This window comes from Geospiza fortis, unplaced genomic scaffold (assembly GCF_000277835.1).
Source record: "Geospiza fortis unplaced genomic scaffold, GeoFor_1.0 scaffold206, whole genome shotgun sequence".
NCBI classification, from domain to species: domain Eukaryota; kingdom Metazoa; phylum Chordata; class Aves; order Passeriformes; family Thraupidae; genus Geospiza; species Geospiza fortis.
In genome coordinates this window covers 7,862,440-7,873,038 of record NW_005054311.1, presented here as the reverse complement: position 1 = coordinate 7,873,038, position 10,599 = coordinate 7,862,440, and positions in this window count along the sequence as shown.

The following is a 10,599-nucleotide window of genomic DNA, read 5'->3' as shown; positions in this document are numbered from 1 at the left end:
AATGCATCTGAGGATCCCCCTCCTTCCTTTGGTGATCTTGAAGAAAGAACTTCCAGACCACTCTGGCCCTCTTGAACCAGTCAGTCATTGGTTGTTGTTCTTCTGTTTTAAAAAAGAATCCTCTCACAAATTAAAAATAGCCCCCCAAAAGCCATATTAATTTCCTTTATTTATTCCAAAAGTTAAACATGCAGCAGGATTTCCTGGTCACACATACATTTTGAAATGTATAGATGTATACTAAAAATATATTGTTAAAGCTTGGTTTTTTGCTGTTTCTGAGGGAGAAGGCATATGGGATATAAGGAACATACTATGCGTGAAACATGAGTAAATAAAGAGTTTTACGACTTACCACAAAGCTAATTCATACTCATGGGGTGATCTTTAACTTTTAATGAAAATAAAAGCACTCATCCAGGATTATCTGGTCCTCCAGTTAACAACAACCACAGGGAATGAAAGGAGAAATGTAATGTGTTTCAACGAGAGTGCACCCAAGTTTGTGGGTAGCAGTCTGCTCTGGCCCTGGGAGAAAGTGTCTGGTGGATGCAGAGTGCAATAAGCATATGCAGAATTGTAGAAGTACTGACAAACTCTCAGTAGCATCCCCTACACTCACCCTCACTCCTTGTATTATTCAGTCAATTGAGGTGTCTGAAGAAAAGTACAAGAAAAAAGACTGTCACAAGAAAGATAACGTGACAAATGGAAAACATCATCAGGTTTTACAAGCTTGTACCAATATTCCAGCCACTCAGCCTACCCAAAGATTCTTGCTTGCTTTGAAAAAAGAACCTCTATTAAGACATCTGACTTCTCAGATGGTCCATGCAAAATATTAATAGAGAGTAGGGCTTTGCCTTTCGAATCTGGCATACACATCAAGCTTGTGACATACTTGAAGACACCCTGCACATCACATAATTCATTTGATATGGCTCCATTTAGACTGTCTCACACCCAGAGACACACAGTTGATCAGGTGCTGAATATGCATTATACCAAGAGGAATTGCAGACATGTCACACATCTAGACAGCCTCCAAAGAATAAGTGATGAAAATTGCATGCAGGGTCAGATGGGGGAGCAGTTGGATCATGGGCAGCAATTAGAACATCAAGAGAGGAAACAAAACATTCTTGTTGCAGGTCTCCTGTGTGGTTGCAGTTGATCTGTGAAATTCAGGTCACTTGCCAGGTTTGTGTTGCTACATTAAACAGCATTATAGGAGAAACAACATTGTACTGCACAAGGCTTAAAAATGAACTTTGTTGCAATACAAAATGACTGTGAGAGCCAAAACTGAAGAAGAGGGACATGTAACCTTTTGAAATAAATATACAATCTTGATTTCTAAATTAGAAGCAAAACCAACTGGGAGGAGAGTTTAAAGTTACCTTGCCCCCTCTTTCTGGGAGAAATTCTGACTGTTGATTGAGGGGGCCAGAACCTGGGCCAGAAATGGTCACAGTTAAACCGAGAAGCATTAACTGAGCCGGAGTGTATCCAATGGCAATCAAGCAGTAGTGCAGGAATTTAAAATAAAGACTTCCAAAAAGAAAAGAGAAGCCAGCTGTGTCCACTGAGCATGGCATTAAGGGAGAAAGGCTGTGAAATTGGAAGGCTCAGAAGAGGGTGTAGCAGTGTGTGCAGGGCTGGGTTTCCGAGGGGACCTGACGGCAGGATGCTGCCCTCACAGCAGGGAGGCAGAACAGGAGTGTGGGCTCTGTCCGCTCAGTGCAGTTCAGTGGGATCACAAATAATAGATTATAGACATCTGCCTGTTTGATGTGGGTGTGAAATTCTAAATTAGCTAACAAAATGGTGCTTTGTATTAATAACATGCATGCAATTTAGTCTATAATTTCCCTGAGAGAATGGCAAAGTTAAATAATTAATCATGCCTCAAAACAGGATTATTATAGGGATTAAGAGGAAGAAATATAGCTGCTAAAATTAAAAAAAGGAATGTAGAAACAATGCCTCCAAACCATGGTTGTTGTACATAGCATTTTACATATTAGTTAAACTAGAAACAGCTGAAAATTAGTAATCTTGGGTGCATCTATCAACCTCACTCTTTAGTGAGGAGACCGATCTCTAAAACATTGCACAAAGATCAACTGATGCTGTTGTTAATCACTCCTGCAGTGTCTGTGTCTGGGAAGTTTAGGGTATCTTCTCCTAGGGAAAAGGATGGGCTTTCACATATTTTTCTTAGTGATGCACCAGGTCAGACTCAGTTTTTTTTGCTTTGATTTGAGTGGCTCTACTGATCATTTTTTGTCTCCTCAGAATAAGTGTGCATATTTCCTTTGTGTTAATTTAACCCCTCTGTTCTGTGCTATTTACTTGACTATTGACTTCATGTTTAACTTTCAGTATTATTTCATGTATCGCTTGGTTTTAAATGGTTTTTCCCATATTTCAGTGACTCTGAAAAGAGTTTTTAAAATTTCCCAAATGGGCAGAAACCAAACAAGATAAATGCAAATCCAAGATGAATCAAAAAAACTTACAGAACAGGTGGATTTGAAAGCCATAGTGCTCGCGTTATCCAGTCAGTCTGCATACTTCCCTGTTCAGGCCACTTTGTCTTTACTTCTTAGCTCTGTTTACTTCAGAATGACAGATAAATATTCCCTGGTGCCTTGTACTTCCTACAGAGTGGATCATCCACTCAGTACATGTATTTCATCTCCAGTGTTGCAAAGAACAGCAGCAGAACAAATTTAATTTGTGGCGTATGTCTCTAAAAGGAAAGTATTTTTAAAGGAGAACAAAAGGGAAGACACTGGATTTAGTGAAGGCATGTACCAATTAACCCATGACAGTCTCTTTTGCTCACATTCAGAAATCACACCACAGATACTCACAGTTGCTTGAGCTGCTGCATGCACGAATTCCTCAGCAATGACTGAAGTCAGTGGAGGTTTTGCATTGATTTCAATGTAGCCAAGATCCCATGCTATGTTTCCCAGGGCTTTTCTTTCCTCTCAGGTGTAAATCTCTTGCATATATAGTTGCAAAAACAGTTTTATGCAGGGAGCAGAGTGTCATAATGTTGGTTCTGACTTTTAGGTAATAGAATGTTTCCAAGAGAAAAATGTATTTGACTCAGAGCAATGTTAATTCTGTACATACTCATATGAACATAAATATTGCAGGTATTTTTCATGAAGACCAATTGTTATTCTTCCAAATTGATCTACATGGCCCAAAACACAAGAAGAAAAGATCTGCCTGGTGCATTGCTGTCTCATTAGCTGTGCTCATGCCCAATTCTGTTTTGAGCATGTTCCCTATCTCCTGAGAGCTGTGCTGTGTGGTGGGAGCTCACACGTGTGACAGCTGTGTGCTGTGTGCAAGAGCTCTAGCAGGGGCCAGTTTCACTCCCAGCCTGTGTCTCAGACACCAAAAAAGAGCAGAGTTTTTACCTACCTTGTGCCAAAGCTCTTCTAACCAGCATCGGTGAACAGGATGGTGCAGTCTCACATTTAGGTCCATCTACCAACAGCATGCGCCTGGAAGCTTTTTTCCCCAAGGAGAATGTTTGTGTTACAAACCAGAACAGTGTAAAGGAAGAACTCATTCAGCTGTGACCACCTAAAATGGAACTTTGGTGTGTGCAAGTGATCTCAGCTTCCTCTTTAACTAAAGCAGAGAAACAGGAGACAATTCCGCAGCTCACTGTCTAACAGCTGAGAGGAGTCAGTCCCTGGAAGTACCTGTTTTTCACTATGGACTCCAATAAATGAATATTTGACTTCAAGATCTGAGTGGGCCAAGTAATTTTAATTTCTGTTACTGCACACATTTGAACTACTTTGCAAGGTTGTTCCAGACAGCCCTTTTAATATTCTTTGACAGGTCAGAACACATCCTCTTCAATTATTAATCATATAAGCAAGAAAATTTTCCATAAGATGCATCTTTAAAAGAAAAAAGTTTTCCCTTTGGTTGTGTACCATGACAGGCCCAGAGGTGTCATGTCTTAGATCACCTAGTTTAGTTTACAATAATTAAGTCAATATCATATATTATGACTAAATTTCTCCATCATAATATGACCTGAATTATTCATTTAATTATCCTGGTCCATAAAGACCTGGGTTTGGTATCAGATACATTCATCTCAGAAAACTTTTATTAGTAAAATCAGTTGAAACCAGCAGGAACATTCATTGCTTCACATGTAAAACATATCAGCTCTGTGGAGTTTTAAGAATGTACAAGAATATATGATAGTAATATTTCCTTTCCAGTATTTTGTTGCAATATATTTAGGGACCTCTATTGTAATTTACAGTTTTAAAATATAAATTTTTTAATTATTTGAACTATTTTTCCTGATTTCCATTATTTCCCACCAGTGATATTTTCTGGTCAGTGTCCACATTTCTGCCTCCAGTCCACAAGACTATAGTGTGTTTTTCCCCTCAAAAAAATTGTGTATACTTTCTGGAAAAATCAACCTTCTTATCAATCCTGTTTGCAATATGGACATATCTGAAGGTCCCAATACTAATCAGAAAAGCTGAAATTGATTGGTGACTGTCACAGGTAAATTCAAAGGGGAGAGCTACTACATACTCCAGAAGAGAGACATGCAGAAAATTACACCCCTTGATACTGATTGTTTAAAACCAAATCCCAAAAAGCTCTCATGTAATCTAATCTCCTATTCTGAATGGCTGGTAGCAACACTTTCTTAGTTATTCACACACTGAGCATGATGCCATAAACCAGATCAAAAAGTGTATTTGTAACAAGATCTTAAAACTGATCTGTCAAATCAAGGGAAGAGTTGTTTGTTCATTTTATCCTTTTTTGGCAGGAATCACCTGTTTCATTATTGTATGAACACATGTTCAGCCTTTCCATGACCAAGTTCTTTGTTCGAGGTGGAGCCAGTCTGATTATTGCTACAATCATTTCTTGCTGCACAATTCCAACTGTTTGCCACAGAGAGACACAGTGGGGGGATTGCAGATTTAGACTTTAAAATCTAATTTAGCTTTGCAGCTATTCAGCTGACCTAGTGTAGCAATTGAGTTTTAGGTGTGTTTGAATAGCCCTTAAGTTTCCAGTAACTGCAGTGGTATCTTGGAGAGACATGAAAACCTAAGTTCAGGTATCTTAATGTGGAACCAAATTTCTCAGTGGATACTGGATAGAGCATTGTATGAATAAAAAGATCCTGCATACTATTTGCTTCTTCAGTTCAAGGTCCTTTGTCTCAAAGCACTGGTTCTCAGCAACTGCAGAGTACTTTTGAGCAGCTGCTGGTTTTACACCTAGTGCCCATCTTTCCATATGGGTATGGATGGAAGAGGGAAACTGTCTTTGGGATAACAGAAATACTTGTGATAACAGACAACCTGGCACCCAGGCTCCTCATGCCCGACAAACCAACTTTTCAGCTCTATTACTTTATTTATTTGTTTTCCAGATCCATTAAGTTCATTATGTAGTTGCAAGTGAGCAGGAATTTTCCCACGTGAGGCTGGAATGGGCTGAGCTGCATAGTAGATATGACCACAGTGTTCCTCTAAGACTGGAGATTTTAAGCCTGTGTCTTTGGACAGAGCCTGGAGTAGCCATTCCTTGATAAAATGAAAGAGAGATGTAGGCAGGGTTCTTTTCCAAAAGACCCAGGAGGAAATAGCTATTGTTATAGACACTGCTCTTGGTTCCTCAATAAACTAAGCATGCTTTTTGGAGGACACCCTTGTTGATATTTGGTCTATGCTTTTTGCTGTCAATAGAGACTCTAAATCACCATTTATTTTTGTGGAAGCTTTGCTGTCGGATTAAGTTTTCCGAAGGGCTTTTCAGTCTTGTGCAAGAAATTAAATTCCAGCACTTTCTTTCCTTCCCAGCTCTGAAAGTTGGATTTCACAGTAACTTGGGAGAACTGCATCTGTGGAGCAGGACTCTTTCAAAGGCTTTATTTTTCTGACTCATATTCTGTATAACCTTCTTATCCCTCACAAGGTTTGGCAGAAATGCACATTTTGAATCCTGGCCCAGCATTCCAGGAAGATGGATAACACAGAAGAGCAATTCCCAAAGAAAATGTGCTAACGCGACTCCTGTCAGCACTCAAGACTTTCTTGTAAGGTTGCTGGCATCAATCTCACCAACTTTTTAATTAAAGACACTGGTCAGCAAGGAACAAGTTTTGACCACCAGCCAGTCCTGGACTATGGCTTAATGTCAGTAGTTGGAGCAATACACCCTGTACAACTATAGCAGTGGTAGAAGTGGGCTGAGAAAAGAAACCCTAAACAAATAGCATAGTGTCATGGAAGAACTTCCAAAACCTGAAGCACCTTAGATGGTGGTGTAAAAGTCAATAAAGGAATGAGAAATGCTGGATCTGTGTGAAACTGTACCAGAAAATGTCTTTCAAAACTTGCTGAAGGGAGCAGTCGAACAATTAATGGGGAAACGTGGGTGGATGGAAAAGGCTTCCCATGTCTCTTTTGTATGTTTCTCTATCAAAATGACAAAGGACCCATTGTCTCCAAGGAATAGTAGTTGCAAGCTTGGAATGCATTAAAAAACAATCAGTAATACTGGGATTGGTATATATGTGCAATGTGGTGTTTGTGCTTTAATTCCTGTCTGTTTCCTTATGCTCAAAGTAGCGTTCAACTTTAAATGCTTCGTTTGGTTTGTTTCATCACTATGTGAAACCAGGGATAAGTAACATGTTCTTAGAGGCTGGGTTCTACAAAGTGAGCATCACTCCTCCACTTGCAAGTGCCCTTACTCATCTAATTGTACACCTTAATTGAATTTTGCCATCTAATCTAAATGAATCAAATTGTAAACTGCAGTATCTTAGAAGATGAAAACATCAGTTCAAATTTCACTTGAAATTACATGACAGGACATCTTTTTGCAGTTTTTATTTATCTTTTCCAGATCCTCAAGTGGCTAATTACTCTAAAATGAATTAATCTACCTTGTGGTTTTACAAAATATATCCTTACTTTACAAGGTAATTTTCATTGCAACACCTGCCTACAGCATGAAGTGAAACATGCATACTGAGTCATGGAATCCAAGGATCATCCTCTCCAAAGAATGCTCAGTGGAAAACCTGGCACATGATCAGATTAAGTGGTTAGTCCAGTTTTATCCAAATGGCACCAAATACTGGTGTGCCTGCCATGGTATTCCTCTACCTTCTGTGCTGCAAGGGTCTGGCCATGTGCAGAGAGGTTAGTGGTCTGTGCACTTGTCCAGCCATGGCAGTCAGCTGTGAGAGAGGCTGGATGGTGTGGGATGGATTCTGGAGAGACAAAAGGAGCTAAGAGCTGGCTGAGGGGCAGGCACTGGAGGGACCATAGGTCTGGACCTGTGAGAGACCTGTTTGCTTATATGTGTGTCTGTCTGTGCATGTGGTACCAGGGAAGCAGGGGGATCCAGGAGCCAGCCATTGGATGGTCTGAATATCCAAGGGGAATCTTGGACGTGTGGTGTGTATGGGTATCTGTCAGAGAGGGGTTGAGTGTCACTGGGTGGAGGAGGAGCGTGGTCCTCAGGCACTTGTTTGTGCAGGTTCCAGCTGCTGAGCTGAGCAGGGATCTAAGTGCCAGCTACTGGATAGGTGTAAGTATCTAAGGAGGGATCTATATTGCATATTTCTGTGTACATGCAGATGCGTGGGGCCCTGAAGGGCATGCTCTAATGGTGGATTTGGCAGTGCTGACTTACTGGTTGGTCTAGATGATATAAGAGTTCTTTTTCAACTTAAATGATTCCATAATTTTATAATTGTGTGTATGTGTCTGTGTGTGCACCTTGAGAGCACATACTCAGCCTTACTACTGGCAGGACCTGGAGACATGGAACTGCAGCAGCCTCCCCTCGGTTGGACTACTAGATTTTGGGTAACCCTTAACACAGAGTTTGTGTTGCTCATCTTAAACAAGGGAGTTTGCTCAGCCTTATTTCTTGTGCACGGCATCTCTGCACACTGTAGAAGTTTTGGGAAAAGGAGTCAAACATGGAATTTCAGCTCAGAATCACTTCCAGAAGAGGAGAAATAAATTATTTGGGAGCCTTACTGCCATGGGCTCCTTGCCTATCTTATGGCAAAGGAAGAGGATCAGAAGCCTGTGCTGAAATGAAACAAAATCTTAAATGCTACCCATCCTGGGCTGGAAGCTTTGGGAAGTTAGGGTGAAAGACCCTCTGTGGCTGCCCTCAGAAAGCTAAATGTCATGTTCAGGTGACAGTCAGGATCTGCTCTGCAGTGAAGATACTTTGGAAATTTGGGGCTTTTTTGTCCTGAAAGCTCCTCAAAATCCATAAGTTGCTGTCATTTCAAGTATATTGATCCAGTGCTGACATGTGTTGTTTACAGAGACTGGAGCAGGCACTAACACTAGCAAAGACAGATCCATAGTGCTGCCTCAGCCAGTCTTGTGTGTAACATGTCAGCTGGCACGTGCTATGGCCATGTTGTAAAAACTCACCCACTTCCCTAGGTCTGACGCTCCTTTGCTGAACAAGACAATGATATCTTCCTAGGGAACCTGTTCCTTGGGATTACACAAGGCTTCAGCAAGCACAAACAAATACGAGTGTTGTTACCTTCAGTCTTCATTTTCACAGCTCTGCTCTCATGATGTTTAGTGTTTTCTCTGAGCTGTTTTACTTGCACAGTCAAAAGAAGGATCATTATAGCTGATTAGGCCCTTGTGTAGGTAGTCCAGCATCCATAAACAAGGGCTTGATTTTAAATTCTGAGGCAAAGTATGCAGTCTGTCCAGTATGGATGATTCTGTCAACCAGAAAACTTCTTTCTCCTTGAAAGTCACCAAATACTGGCTTACACTGTGAAGTATAACAGGTGGCTATGCTAGGTTTGGATAGATGCATGTAGATGCATTACACCTATTGGATATTTAATCTAAGTTTGGTTAACACATGCACTAATTTATGAATGGAAATCAGATGAGGATTTTGGAAAACAGCTTGGTTTTACCCACGTAATAGCTAACCAAATGGACAGCAATAGAGTTTTCAGAGATCTTTGTCAGAGAAGCAAAATCTTACAGTGGAACTAAACTTATTGAATTCTTGTTAGTAGCCACATATCTTTTTGTGTTTCACGCTCAGAATAAGAGCAGACCAAAAAAAACCTGTCTCCTGTCTCACTCTGGTCTCTCCACTTGTCTTTTCACAAGAAAACAGCAATGCCCATGTTTCAAATATCCAACAGTTTTCTCCTTCTCTTCATGGAAACAATTCCTTCCTCCCCCAGAAAAACCTATCAAAAAGCCCCCACTCCCAAAGAGAAAGCTAGTACTAAATGATCAATAAAATACGCACATAAATGTGTGGCTTATTACATTTTATGCTTCATCCTGAAACCATTATAAAAGTTCTTACAACATTTTGGCAGTAATTTCCTAAAAGCTGCTCTGTATTGGAGAGGGAGCATATGCACCATGTGATATGACATCTGCCGCAGTAAGTAAGCTTTTAATTGAATATTTGAGGAAATAAACATGTAAAACCCATGTAACTTGATGTCAAATAAGTTATTGTTGCCTCAAGGCTTTCTTGATTTTTCCATTTTTATTTTTGGCAGGAAAGTTTGAAATATTGTACATATTGGAGACAGGAGCACTTCACATACAATCGTCCGTCAGGACAGAAAACATAACGTTGCATTATTGTTGCTACAGCAGCCCCTCCCAAATCTTGGCAGTTATCAAAGTGGCATTTGGGATCTGAGATTAACGTCTCTGCTCACATCTAAATATATATATTGAGTGCACAGGGGAAGAAAGGGAATTGACACACATTCAATTGACTGCTGTACCAGTACTAACTAGAAACATCTTTCTTACATTACTCTGTGTTTCTTTTTAGCCCTGTAACCTTTCACAGCAAGCAGTGTGGTGCTTTCTCTCTCCCTTTTTTTTACACATACAGGTGTGAGGCTCAGAAGGGAGCAGTGTCAATCCATCCCTCCCTACCCTCACCATCTTTCATTGCTTCTCCTCTTTGTTTTCCCCTGTGCTGCATACTGGCTTCAGGTGGAACATGTGAACACAGCCAAAGACCAGCTCCTCAGCAGGGAGCACATCCCTCTGAAAAGACCATCCTAGGTCATTTTTCAACTTTTCCATTCACCTTCAGTAGTCAGTTGATTTTTATGTCCTCAGTGAGACGCCTGTCGGTGCAACATATTTCAATCCTGTGGTAGGATAATAAATCTGTTTTTTATCAGCCATTCAATATCTGGAGCTGCTGAAGATCTTGCAGTCTTGTTTGAGTAGCCTGTGCTGGTGGCATCTGAGGGTCTCCTTGAGTAGTGTGCTCCACACTGGGAGTTCCCTTGACAGGATCAAGCTTTCTCTTTGAGTCTTCTCCAACTCACTCACAATGATGTCAAAAGTGATGATCTGTGCAGCTTCTAACAGGATGATTCCCTGCATCATCACTGCATTTATATCTGCATGGCAAATCTGCACAGGCCCATTTGAATTAATTTAGTAGGTAAGATTTTTAGACATCTGAATGCTTTACTAAAAAATCCCCAGGCTCTTAATATTTTAAGCCTACTTC